The sequence below is a fragment of the Balaenoptera musculus genome, chromosome 12 (assembly GCF_009873245.2).
Source record: "Balaenoptera musculus isolate JJ_BM4_2016_0621 chromosome 12, mBalMus1.pri.v3, whole genome shotgun sequence".
Taxonomy (NCBI): Eukaryota; Metazoa; Chordata; class Mammalia; order Artiodactyla; family Balaenopteridae; genus Balaenoptera; species Balaenoptera musculus.
In genome coordinates this window covers 80539448-80552282 of record NC_045796.1, presented here as the reverse complement: position 1 = coordinate 80552282, position 12835 = coordinate 80539448, and the positions used below count along the sequence as shown (strand labels likewise).

At 34.2% G+C, this 12835-nt stretch overlaps 1 pseudogene; it reads right to left on the bottom strand.

Moving 5' to 3' along the window:
* Positions 1-10242: 10242 nt before the first annotated feature.
* LOC118905030 lies at positions 10243-12595 on the bottom strand (annotated as a pseudogene).
* Between the last annotated feature and the right edge of the window lie 240 nt (positions 12596-12835).

Below are 12835 nucleotides of genomic sequence, written 5' to 3'. Positions count from 1 at the left end.
TCTTCTTTCAGCCAAGCATCTTACGTGATTGGTTTAATAACACTCAGTGTTTAAATGTTACAGGATGTGAATAAATTTGATGATTTGAGAGTGTAAGACATAAAATAGATTTTGATTTATTTGCACCCCATTATTTTGATTAAATTTTCCATGAAACTACACAGTTTTAAGTTCTGGGGAGCTTGGGTAAATTTTTGCATGAGTAACATATAAAAATATTTAGATAAATATTGCAAAATTCAGCTAGCTCTGTGGCTCCTTGACTACACTGTGTCAAAAATTTAGATCTTTTGAAATTGTTAGCTGATTCAGTGAAATTTCCATTCCAATATTTGGCATCTTGTGAATTCAAGTTTGACTGGCTTTGTCTTATTTTATATTTTATCACTGGTTAGTTACCACAGATAAAAAGGATACTGAATTAGGAATAAGTTAAAGTGTAAGGACAGTCAGCAGAAAACACATGAAAAATCATGATTCTATTATTTCAGATAATTGGGGCAAAGTATGAATAAACAAAATTCCTGAATTTTGCTTTAGCCTGTAATTTTACTTTCTTGTTTTGCACTTTCTTTGCCAAAGTATCTTAACCCAAATTACTATTAGAGTGAACAATTAACTTCAGATGACTTGCATGTTGTTTTTAAATTTTTTTATCAGATAGGTCAAAAACACAGAGACATATAAAGAAAAAGTAACAACCATGTGACCACCAGTCAACTTTATCAGATCTGAGTCTTTTGTCATGTTTGCTTTAGATTTTGCAAGCAATTAAACATTAGAGATAATACAAAGTTATCATTCCAGAAACCAGTGGACCCCAGACAGTACATATCTAAGGACTAGCTCAAAGACAAAAGACCACTACCATCTCCCTCTCTACCACTAAGGTTCCCTTGTTCACTTATACCCAAAACTATCTAAAGGAAGAGGTAGAGGAATGACGATGATGTTAAGAGACAAAATATTACCAAAGTGACTATTGAAAATATCAGCTCAGATTAGGTTTAAAAACCAGAATGTATGAGTTCCTTCTTTCTCCAGCTAAAAGGTTTGTGAGGATTTGTGAAGCAGTGATCAGCTTTATCCAAATAATGTAACACATTTTCCTCTACATGTCTGACTTGTAGTAAAAGAACATGCACATACATATAAAATCTATATATATACACATATATTTATATATGCACATATATATGCATAGATATAAATTAAGTCAACTACTTTGCATTAAGTATAACAGAATATTCAACTTGTCAGAGTCACACAATTTTCCATTTAGGGAATAGGTATGTTTTTCATTATTAATGTGAATATACCACAATAAAGCAATTTTTTAATACTATGAAATTGCAATGCGCTAAACACCTAACCAAATAATAATGGAAGAGGGTAATGTCCATTTGAAATGGAATACTACTCAAGTAGTAAAATTAAATTATTTCTAAGTAAAAATTTTAAATCTAGAGTGGGTTGCAATGGCTTAAGTAAAATATAACTTTATGAATTCAGCCAATGGAAATTCAGATATTAATCCATAGTTTCTTCATTAAGTTATTTATTTATTCATAAATATGTATTGATAATTTAGTGTATGAATAGCATTGTGCTAGGTTATGGATTATAAAATGACCAAGTCTACCTGCTACAATCCTCAAGGCAACTCATCATCCTTAATAGATATGCTCAGATTCTGTCACATAAACTGTTGAGGTTTAATTAGGGACAGGGGATTATTTTTGAAAATGTAAGGGAAAAACTGACTCTAAGAGACAGATGCAATACCTGAGTCTTCAGAGAAATCCAACTATTTTTATGTCTTTTAATATGATCTTTTTATTGATGAATTCAAACTACTCTAGCCTTTTAAAATTATTTGATCAGGCAAGTATTACTGTCAGAAACTAGCTCAAATCAAAATTATCATGTAGCTAGTTAAACTCATTGCATTTGAATATTAATTTCTGCCAATCCATAATCTAATCGTTTCAAAATAATCTGCCTAATGATTTCTCAAGGAATTAAACACTTGGGAAAACATTACAACGTGTTTTGCTGGGTGCAAACTAGCCCTTTATATCTGTATTTTTCAAAACATTTATAGTGGCCTATGGGTGAGCCATGATATTTTTAAGTATGTCTCTGTAAGTATTTCATAATGAAATAGATAGAATATAATAGAGTACAATACAATATAATACAAAATGGGAATAACTAAATGGCATTTAATGCAATAAGGATAAATATTGTTTTGTGAAATTTGTTTCAACTTCGATGTGTGTGTGGGGTGTGTGTGTGTGTGTGTGTGTTATGTCTGGATGTAAAATATATTTCTTATATGTGGATCAAGAAAAAACAGTTCAAATCTTCTGCTCTTATGCCTTTTTCAGTGTTGTTCCAGGACCAGAGACATAGCATATAAGTCTTATAAGAGGAGTCTTAACAATAAGCAACAGGAAGGTAAAGAAAATAAAAAACATCTTCCTTGGGGAATTGGAAAAGGCTTTTTGAAGGAGGTGAGATTTGAACAGAGTTCTGAAGAACTCATGATTACATACAAGAATCCCAATAGGTCGACATACTAGGAAAATGATACTTTAGGATGGCTGGAAAGATGAAGACAAATGCTTCATGTGAATCAGAATCATCTAGATGCTTGTCAAAATGCAGATCTGGGGGCCTTGCACCCAGATATTCTGATTCAATAGATCTGGAGTGTGACCAAGAAATCTGCATTTTTAATAAGCATCAGCTCCATACAAACACTCCTTGGGATTCTGATTCATGGGCTCCAAACACCCTGCTGGCTTAGAGAAACGAAAGCATGAACAAATTTATAAGAGGCCAACTAGGACAGTTTGACTGAAATGAAGTGAGGGTCCATAAAGGAAAATTTTAGAAGAATAAGCTAAAAAGCCAGATTGAGCCACGTTTTAAAGGGCTGGGTATTTTGATTTAAAGAGTGTGCACTTTACCTCAAAGCCATAGAGAATAATTTTTATGGAACAGAGAGACACCACCTACAATGATTAATTTGATGTTGGTATTAAAAGAAAGATAAATTGAAAGTGGAAAATTGGTTATAAGCGTGTTGAATATCTAAGTATGAGTTAAAAGACCTGGCTTATTGCAGAGGAAGAGAAAATTTTGCACATTGAGAGTGTCTTGGTTTTTACATAAAATATCAAGTAAAGTGATAAATTTTCAGACGATAGACTTAATCAGAATGTTTAACCACTTATATCAGGTGCATCCATGACCACTAAAAGAACAGCCAATATTTTGTTCCAATCAAAATTCAGCATATCATGTTGTCCCTGAGATTTAATAACAATGTTGTCCCCTGCAAAACCTCATTCTGTCCCTTGAAGAAAATAATAATCCATTTTATTCCTAACAAAGTAGGAAAACATTCGGCAATTTTTGGTGCGTTAAGTTTCAGCAGAATTGACATTAATTTTCAAAATAAACCACCTTTGTATTAGAGAATAATAATTCATTCCTCATTATATCCAGAATGTTTTCATTTAGCCTTAAGTATGCATAAATACAATCTCCAATTTCTGCTTGTTTTATCTAAATTATGTGTTTCTGGTAACAAATCTTGCTCGTTCAAAAATGAAAATAAATTAGCATTAATTTTCATATCCTTGAATCCTGATATCTATCTATAAAGTCACTATTTATTAATCTATTTAAAATGGTCTCTGCTCATTTGAAAGGATATTAACGTGTTTCTTCTGCAATGTGAACAACTCAAAAAAAAAAAAAATAGAACAATGGAAATGAAGCCCACGTGAACTGCAGAATGTGCTAGATTTTTTTTTTTTTTTTTTTTTTTCCCAAAGAAAACTGCATGGGGATGTCTGGAGGCCAGGGTTGTCTTTATAAGGAAATTGAACTTTAAGGAAAAACAGGTCTGACCTCAAGCTACACATGCATAGATGGAACTTGGCAAACTTTCCTGTGGTCTAATGATTCTGGGAGTAAACAGGGTGCATGCATCCCCACCAAATGGCATCGTGCAGTCAGAATAGAATAGGACTCCTTCCTCTACAAGCCTCAAGCTGAGTAACAACACATTTTCAGATTATAGACTTAATCAAAACAGTTAACCGCAGATGGCAGGCACATCTATGACCACTAACACAATTGCTAATATTTTGTTCTAAGAGCCTACACTGGGTCTGTTTCTCTAAAGCACACTTATTTTAATCATTAGAATCATTAGAACTAAATTTGATCGTTAGAATTTCAAAGCCACAATTCAGATTAGAGTTTACAAAAGCAGCTCTCTAATTGTTCAAGCTCAATAACCACTGATGTCTCGTGTTGGAAGTGACTTTACAGCTAAATTGAGAGTCTTAATATTAGGAATGTTTTCTAAAATCAACTTATGTACCATACAGTCTTTGCTTTTGAATTTTTAAATGCTTATAGGATATACACTATACTAAAGGCCAAATTTACTTCTATTAATAAACTGTGTCTATGGGGTTGCTTAAGCTAAATGTCTATGGCAGCATTTATTAAATTTATGTTTATTAAATGCCTGGCATGGTACTAAGTGCTCTCTATATGATCACACAAACATACCTAGAAGAGGAAGAGCCATTGTTACATATGAATGAGAGCAAACTTAACCTGCCCATGGTAACACAGCTAGTAAGTTGCAGATTTGAGATTGAAGACCAAGCAGTCTGGCTCCGAAGCCCATGACCTTAACTGAAATAAATATTATAAATATTTATTGATGAATATCTAAGGAAATCATAGCTTTAAAGGATCCATCCCTATGTGTTCTGATTACCTTTTGCTACTGAGCCAAAATAGAAGGTAGAAATGAGAAGCTATTTTCCTCTGCAAGTTCCCATTTGAAAGTAATAAAGGAAATGTTTTTCAGATGACGTCTGCTCTATTATTGCACATTATCAACTGGATCACATTTCCTATTACTTTGCAAATTATTTGGCATTTATTTGCTATATTTAGCTGCAATTGGTCGTTAGTCTACTTTGCTGGGTAACTTGAATTCTCTAAGTAGGGTTTTTAAAAGTACTAAAGAATATATTTTTGCTACAAAAAGTACAGGGAAGGAATTTAAAACCATTATTATTCCCACTGTCCAAAGATAACCACTCAACACATTTTGGTATAAATCATTCCAGGCATTTTTTTTCCCCTCTGCTTATATGGACAGATAATTTGTTGAGTGTCTTCTTCTATCTGCTGTAGGTATTTTTCTTCCTTTGTCCCGAGAAGTTAGCCAAATCTTGTCTTTCGGTGGCTTCTATATTGCAGAAATACCACAAGACGTGACGGGACTTTTGTTGAGAAGCTAAGAGATATGCAAGGTTCCCCAAATTAAGAACTGAGCCGTGGAAGGCCATGGGAAACTATGCTGGACCAAGGCCAGCAAGAATGCACTCAGGCCCCCCACCAACAAGCTTCAGAACGATTACATCAGTGGTAACCAACACAGAATGAGGCTTTTCCTTGAATGGGACATGTAGCATAGGACAATCAGAACTTTTTATGCCCCCTGAAGAGACAGCAGGGAGAAATTGTAAAATGTGATGTGTCTTGTACTCTGTATCAAAATTAATTTATAAATATGTGTAATTTCAAGCTGAGTATAAATTGGGATGTGAGTCTGTCAAAGTCCCATGTATTTACTTGCCTGAATTAATGTAATAAAGACTTTTGTTTGTGACTGAAGTCCTCCTTCAGTTTTTTTTTTTTTTCTTTTAATTATTTTATTTTATTTATTTTTGGCTGTGTTGGGTCTTCGTTGCTGCACGTGGGCTTTCTCTGGTTGTGGTGAGCGGGGGCTACTCTTCGTTGCGGTGCACAGGCTTCTCATTGCGGTGGCTTCTCTTGTTGCAGAGCACGGGCTCTAGGCACGCAGGCTTCAGTAGTTGTGGCTCGCGGGCTCTAGAGCATAGGCTCAGTAGTTGTGGTGCACGGGCTTAGTTGCTCTGTGGCATGTGGGATCTTCCCCGACCAGGGCTCGAACCCGTCTCCCCTGCATTGGCAGGCGGATTCTTAACCACTACACCACCAGGGAAGCCCCTCCTTCAGTTTTTGTATTTTTTCATTGAGATATAATTTACATACCATGAAATTCACCAATTTAAGATATACAACTCAGTGGTTTTTCCTACATTCAAGAGGTTGTGCAGCCAATACGACTATCTAATTTCAGAATATTTACAATCACTCAGGAAAAAAAAACCAACAAGCAAACAAACAAAAACTTGTAGGTGTTTGCAGTCACTTCCATTCCCCTCCTAATCTCCAATCTCTGGCAACCATTAATCTACTTTCTGTCTGATTTTCCTTTTCTAGACTTGTCATATAAATAGAACCATATAACTGTGGCCTTTTTTGTCAGGCTTCTTGCACAAAGCATGTTTTCAAGTTTCATCCATGTTGCAACATTTATCAGAACTTTATTCCTTTTTCCGGTAGAATAATATTGCATTGTATGGACATACTGCTATTATTTATCCATTCATCAGTTGGTAGACATTTCATTTGTTTCTACTTTTTGGCCATTATGAAGACTGCTGCCATTAATATTTGTATACAAGTTTTTGTGTAAAGTGTTTGTGTGTTTTTATTTCTCTCTGTGTACATACCAAGGAGTGCAATTACTGTGTAATACTGTAACTCTATATTTAACTTTCTGAGGAACTGCCCAAGTTTTCCACGGTAGTTGCACCTTTTTGCATTCCCACAAGCAATGTATGATGGTTCCAATTTCTCCACAACCTTGCCAGCACTTTTTATCATCCACTTTTTTTATTATAACTACCTGAGGGGGTTGGAAGTAGTATATCATTGTGGTTTTGATTTGCTGATGATATTGATCATCTTTTCATGTGCTTATTGGCCATTTGTACATCTTCTTTAAAGAAAAGTTTTCAGATACTTTACTCATTTTTAAATTGAGATATTTGTATTTTTATTGTTCAGTTGTGAGAGCTCTTTACATATTCTGGATACTAGACTCTTATCAAATAAGTGATTTGCAGATATTTCTCTTAGTCCCTAGTTGTCTTTTCACTTTCTTGATGCTACCCTTTAAAACGAAAAATTTTGAATTTTAATTTTGTCCACTTTATCTACTTTTTCTTTGGTGTTGTGTACTTTTTGTGTTATAAATAAGAAATCATTACCTAATCCAAGGTTGTGAAAATTTACATGTGTGATTTTTTCTATGAGTTTTATAGTTTTAGTGCTTACATTAGGTCCTTAATCAATTTTGTGTAAATTATATTATATGGTAAAAATATAAGTAAAAATTCTTTTTTTTTGCATGTTGATATCCAGTTCTCTCAACACCATATGTTGAAAAGAGCACTCTTCTTCATTGAATTGTCTTGGCAACCTTGTCAAAAATAAATTGACTATAAATGTTGATATCTGGATTCTCAATTCTATTCTATTAATCTATATGCATATCTTTGAGTACCATAGAATCTTGATTTATGTATCTTTATAGTAAGTTTTGAAATCAGGAAGTATGAGCTCTCCAATTTTTTCTTCTTTTTCAGGATTTTTTGGTTATTTTGGGACACTTGCAATTCCACATAAATTTTAAGATCATCTTTTCCATTTCTGTAAAAAAGGAAGTTGGAATTTTAATAGATATTGTGATGAATGTGTAGATTAATTTGGGGATTATTGCTATCTTAACAATATTGTCTTCTAATCCATGAACACAGGATGTCTTTCCACCTATTTAGGTTTTCTTTAATTTCTTTCAACAACGTTTTGTAGTTTTTAGTCTATAAATCTTGTACATTTTTTGTTAAATTTATTCTTAAGTATTTTCAATGTTAATGTAAATGGAGTTGTTTTCTCAATTTCATTTTAGAATTATTAATTCTAGTATATAGAAATACAACCAATGTTTATATTGATCTTGTATCCCGCAACCAAACTACACTTGTTTTTTAGCTTTAATAGTTTTTTTATGGACTTTAAAGGATTTTTTACATGAAAGACCATATAATCTGAAAATAGAAGAGATTTTACATCTTCCTTTCTAATCTGGATGCGTTTTATTTCTTTTTCGTGCTTAATTGTCTTGGCCAGATCCAGTAGTACAATGTTGAATAGAAGTGAAAATTGCTGGCATGTTTGTCTTATTCCTGATTTTAGGAGGAAAGTTTTCAGTGTTTCACTATTATATACTATATTAGCCATGGATTTTTCATGTATGTCATTTATCAGGTTGAGGAAGTTCCCCTCTATTCCTTATTTATTGAATGTTTTTGTCATTAAAAGGTGTTGGATTTTTTCAGATTCTTTTCTGCCTCTCTTAAGATGATCAGGTGGTTCGTTTGGTGTATGTATGTTTGTATGTATTTTTACTTTATTCTACTAATACGATGTATTACATTGATTGATTTTCACTTGTTGAACCAAACTTGCATTCTTGGCATAAATCCCCCTTGGTCTTGGTGTTTAATCCTTTTCATATACTGCTTGTTTTGATTTGCCAGTATTTTGTTGAGGATTTTGGGGTTCATATTCATATGGTGTATTGGCCTATAATTTTCTTTTCTTGTGATATCCTGGTCTGGTTTTCCTATCGGGAAAACACTGGCCTAAAATAGTTAATTAGGAATGGTTCCCTTCTCCCCTATTTTTTGGAAGTTTCATTAATTTTCTCTATACCTTCTCTTTTCTATTTAATTGACTTTTTCACTCAAATCTGTATTATTTCTTTCTTTTGATTAGTTTGATTGTCTTTCCCAGTTTCTTAAGAAGGAAGAAGGAAGATTAGGTAATGGATTTATGGTTTTTTTTTTTTAATTGTAAGCATGTACATCTATAAATTTCCCTTTTGCTATTGCTAAATCCCATAAGTTTTGAAATGTTTTCTTTTCATTTTTATTCATCTCAAATAATTTTCTAGTATCTCTGATTTCTTCCTTCACTTATTAGTTATATAGGATTGCATTGTTTAATTTCCACATGTTTATGAATTTCCAAAATATCCTTCTGTTATTGATTTCTAATTTTAGTCCATTGTGGTTGGAGAACATACATTGTAAGATTTATGTCCTATTAAGTTTTTGAGGCTTTTTTATGGCCTTGATATTGTCTATACTGCAGAATGCTCCATATGCACTAGAGAAGAATGTATAATCAACTGTTCTTCAGTAGAGTGTTCTATAGATGTCTGTTAGGTCTAGTTGGTTTATAGTATCAATCAAGTCTTCTATTTCCTTGCCGATCATCTTTCTAGTTGTTCCATACATTTTTAATGAGGTATAATAATAATCTTCTATTATTGTTGATATATCTATATTTCCCTTTAATCCTGTCAGTTTTTCTTTCATCTATTTGGGGACTCAATTGTTTGTTTGTTTGTTTTACTAATTCTGCCAATCTCCTCTGCCTTTTAACTGGGGAGTTTAATAAATTTACTTTAACTAAATTACAGATAAGATTTATGCCTGTCATTTTGCTCTTTATTTTCTATATATCTTATGTCCTTTTGTTCCTCCTTTCCTCCATTTTTGTCTTCTTTTGTGTTAAATGGTTATTTTCTTGTTTACCATTTTAATTCTCTTGTTGCTCCTTTACTATATAATTTTTCATTTTTCTTTTTTTTTTCTTTTAGTGGTTGCATTGGGAATTATCATCATCATCATCTTAATTTATAACAACCTATTCAGGTTAATACTAACTTAATTTTAGTAGTATACAAAAACTTTCTTCTAATATATCTCTGTTCCCTACCTCCTTTAAGCTGCCTGTTCAAATCTGCTGTTGAATGCCTCTGATGATTTTAATTTTTTATTTCAGTTATTGGACTTTTCAATTCCAATGAGAAAGTGAAAGGAAGAAAAAAATAAAGGGGATGGGTCCTCATCCTACCCTCCTCATAACAGCCTGGCTAGACAAGTCAAGTCAACCACTATGGAACACCACTCTGTTTTGCTGGAAACAGAGACAAGAAGGTCCACAGGGCACCTGCCCCTTGCAGTGCAGCATTCCTTTCAGGGGCTCTAGCAGCTGTGCTGATGGTAAAGGGCATGTTTCTCAGATTGTTAGCACAGTGGACCTCACATAGGCAGCCTGAGTCAGTGACCATGAATACACTATTTACTGACACCTGTGACACAACCTTGAGGACTCCCAGGTACACCTGGAGAGACTATGAAGTAACACAGAGCTGCAGCATATTTTGAATATTAAATATTAATGTGACATCATATATTCTCACAGACTCCCTCCACCTTTAAAGTAAATTTCATTTTTTAGAGCAGTTATAGGTGGGATCAAAACATTCAGCAGTATATTTTCTGAATTGGTGTCTGCCTGCAGTAAATGCTGTGCTTCTGATTTACTATAGCTTTTAATGCAGGGTACCTATACCCTTCTCTTTAAATTCATTTTCTTATAGAATAGTTTATCATCTTTGGAGTAAAAAGCATCTCCTTTTACTTGAGTAATTACTATTTTGGGTGGTTCATCATCTCTTCCTTTATCTCTACCTTTGCATTCATTTCTGCCATTTTCTGCTTGGCTCACCAATGTTGTAGTGAAAAATGGTGAAGAAACTGGTTTACTTTGTGTAATATTTTTGCCAAAAAAGCTGGTCTGCCAAGGGAAAATAAAAATCCAGTCAGGGGGCCAAAGCTTAACAAGCCTAAAACAGAGGCATCAATTTTCTTGCAAAAGCGTCTGTTGCTCCTAGCAATGGGTCCATTGTCTTTTCAGACACAGACTTCACTTTCTTTTCAGATGTAGCTTTCGTTTTGCTGTCATGAAACAAAAATGATGATTCTTGTTGTAATTTGTTTGAACCAAATAGGGAAAGAGACTGTGTTTCAACCAACATTTTGTTAGTTCCATTTTGATAATTATTACTGCCACTGTTCCCATGTTTAATGTTTGCTAAATATTTCTTACAGTCTTTAAAGATAGGTGCCAGGTCAGAGCGGGTTTGTGTCACATGCTTCACTATCCAATCATGAAGAAAAAGTTTAACACAGCTGACTTCTTGTTACTAGCATTCCATTGGTATGCTTTATCCCAATAAAGACAGGAAAAGGGCCACTAGTTTTGGGATTTGAACTCTTTTTCTAACCTTTTGAAGTAATAGAATCAAAGGCTGCCTTGGTCCATGTCCCAGTCTTTGGACTATTGAGGGAAGGGGCACTAATTACTGCTCTTTCCATTTGACAGTCCTTGTGAAGGCTGAACTCCAGTGCCTTTACCAAATCCAGAAAACTGTCCTCCTCCAGAAAGTATAACCACACCGTTGAAACATTTAAAAGCCCCTTCGCTATCAGATTGAAATTTAACCTTCCTACACTTTGCTTCTTTTAATGACTATTCCTCAAGACTTCCTCACTGACCACAGAGAATGCTCCCACATCTTCTGCTTTGTCATCTTGATTCCAATTTCCATTTATTCCTTCTCTGTGATTCTTTTGGCAGGTCCAAGGTCACGATAGAGGAGCTCGAGTCTGAGGTAGATTCTGGTCTCCTGGAAGAGCGCTTGGTTGCTCCCAGTGAATTTCTAGGGCTCATGCTATTCCGAAAACTTCATGGTTATTAAGCCCAGAGTCTCAAACACTGCTTTTCCCAGGGGCCTCATTGCTATGTTCAGAGTGAGGAGGAGACCATCTCCCACTTCAGTATAACAGTGTAACAGTGCCAAGCTCTGGGCTGCCATCTTGTAACTACAGGGGCATTTTATATATTTTAGTTACTAAATCTGGCAACCTATACTGAGGAGCGAGATAGTTCAGGGAAAGGATGAAAGACATAGTCAAGACGTAGCAGAGCGACATTCCTAGAAGGAGCTAAGAGGAGGGTCTTGTTTGTAGGGAGATATAACCAAGATTCCTGCACACTGGTGGTACCCAGGGTTCGCTTCCCCTTGAAAGCCCTAGATAAGGGAAAATCACCTGGAAAAAAAGGTATTTTTGTATACTGAACTACGTACCCTGAAAGCAACTGTTTTGAAACAGTGTTCCTGGAAGTGGCACTATTAAGTGTTTTCCCCTGAACAGAAATAAACACTCTTGGGAAAGTTTAAGTTACATTTCAAAAAATATGAGTTTGTGACTGTAAATTTTTTTTTTTTAATATTTCCTCTGTCTCTTTTTTTTATTTTGGAAAGTTTAAACTTTATATCTACACTAGATATTCTAGAATTTACACATCATTACAGAGCAATGTTCATGAACAAATTAACTTCCAAAATTCCAAAGAGAAGGGAAAAAGAAAGGGAAAGAAGAAACAAGAGGAAGCCAGCTTAAGATAGATATAAAATTATCAATAAAAGGCTAATTATCTAACCTCTGCAAGCAAGGGAAACGGGTCAGATGAAAGAAACCCTATTTTTACAGATATACACACAAGAGAAAAAGCATTACAGTTTATTTAAACAATAACTAGGACCTTTAACTATTCCATCAAAACTTATGATTAAAAAACTGGTACTCATTAATCACCAAAGTAGGAAAACTTGAGGGGTGGATCTCTTAAGTTAAAAACTAACCTCTTTCACATGTAGCTTTCCAGTTTTCCCCAAACCACTTAGAGACTGTCTTTTATCCATCGTATATTCTTGCCTCCTTTGTCATAGACGAATTGACCATATGTGTGTGGGTTTATTTCTGGAATCTCTATTCCATTCCATTGATCTATTTGCCTGTTTTTGTGCCAATACTATGCTGTTTTGATTAGTGTGGCTTTGTAGTGTATTCTGAAGTCAGGGAGATTGATACCTCTGGTTTTGTTCTTTTTCCTTAAGATTGCTTTGGTTATTTGAGGTCTTTTGTGGTTGCATTATTTGTTC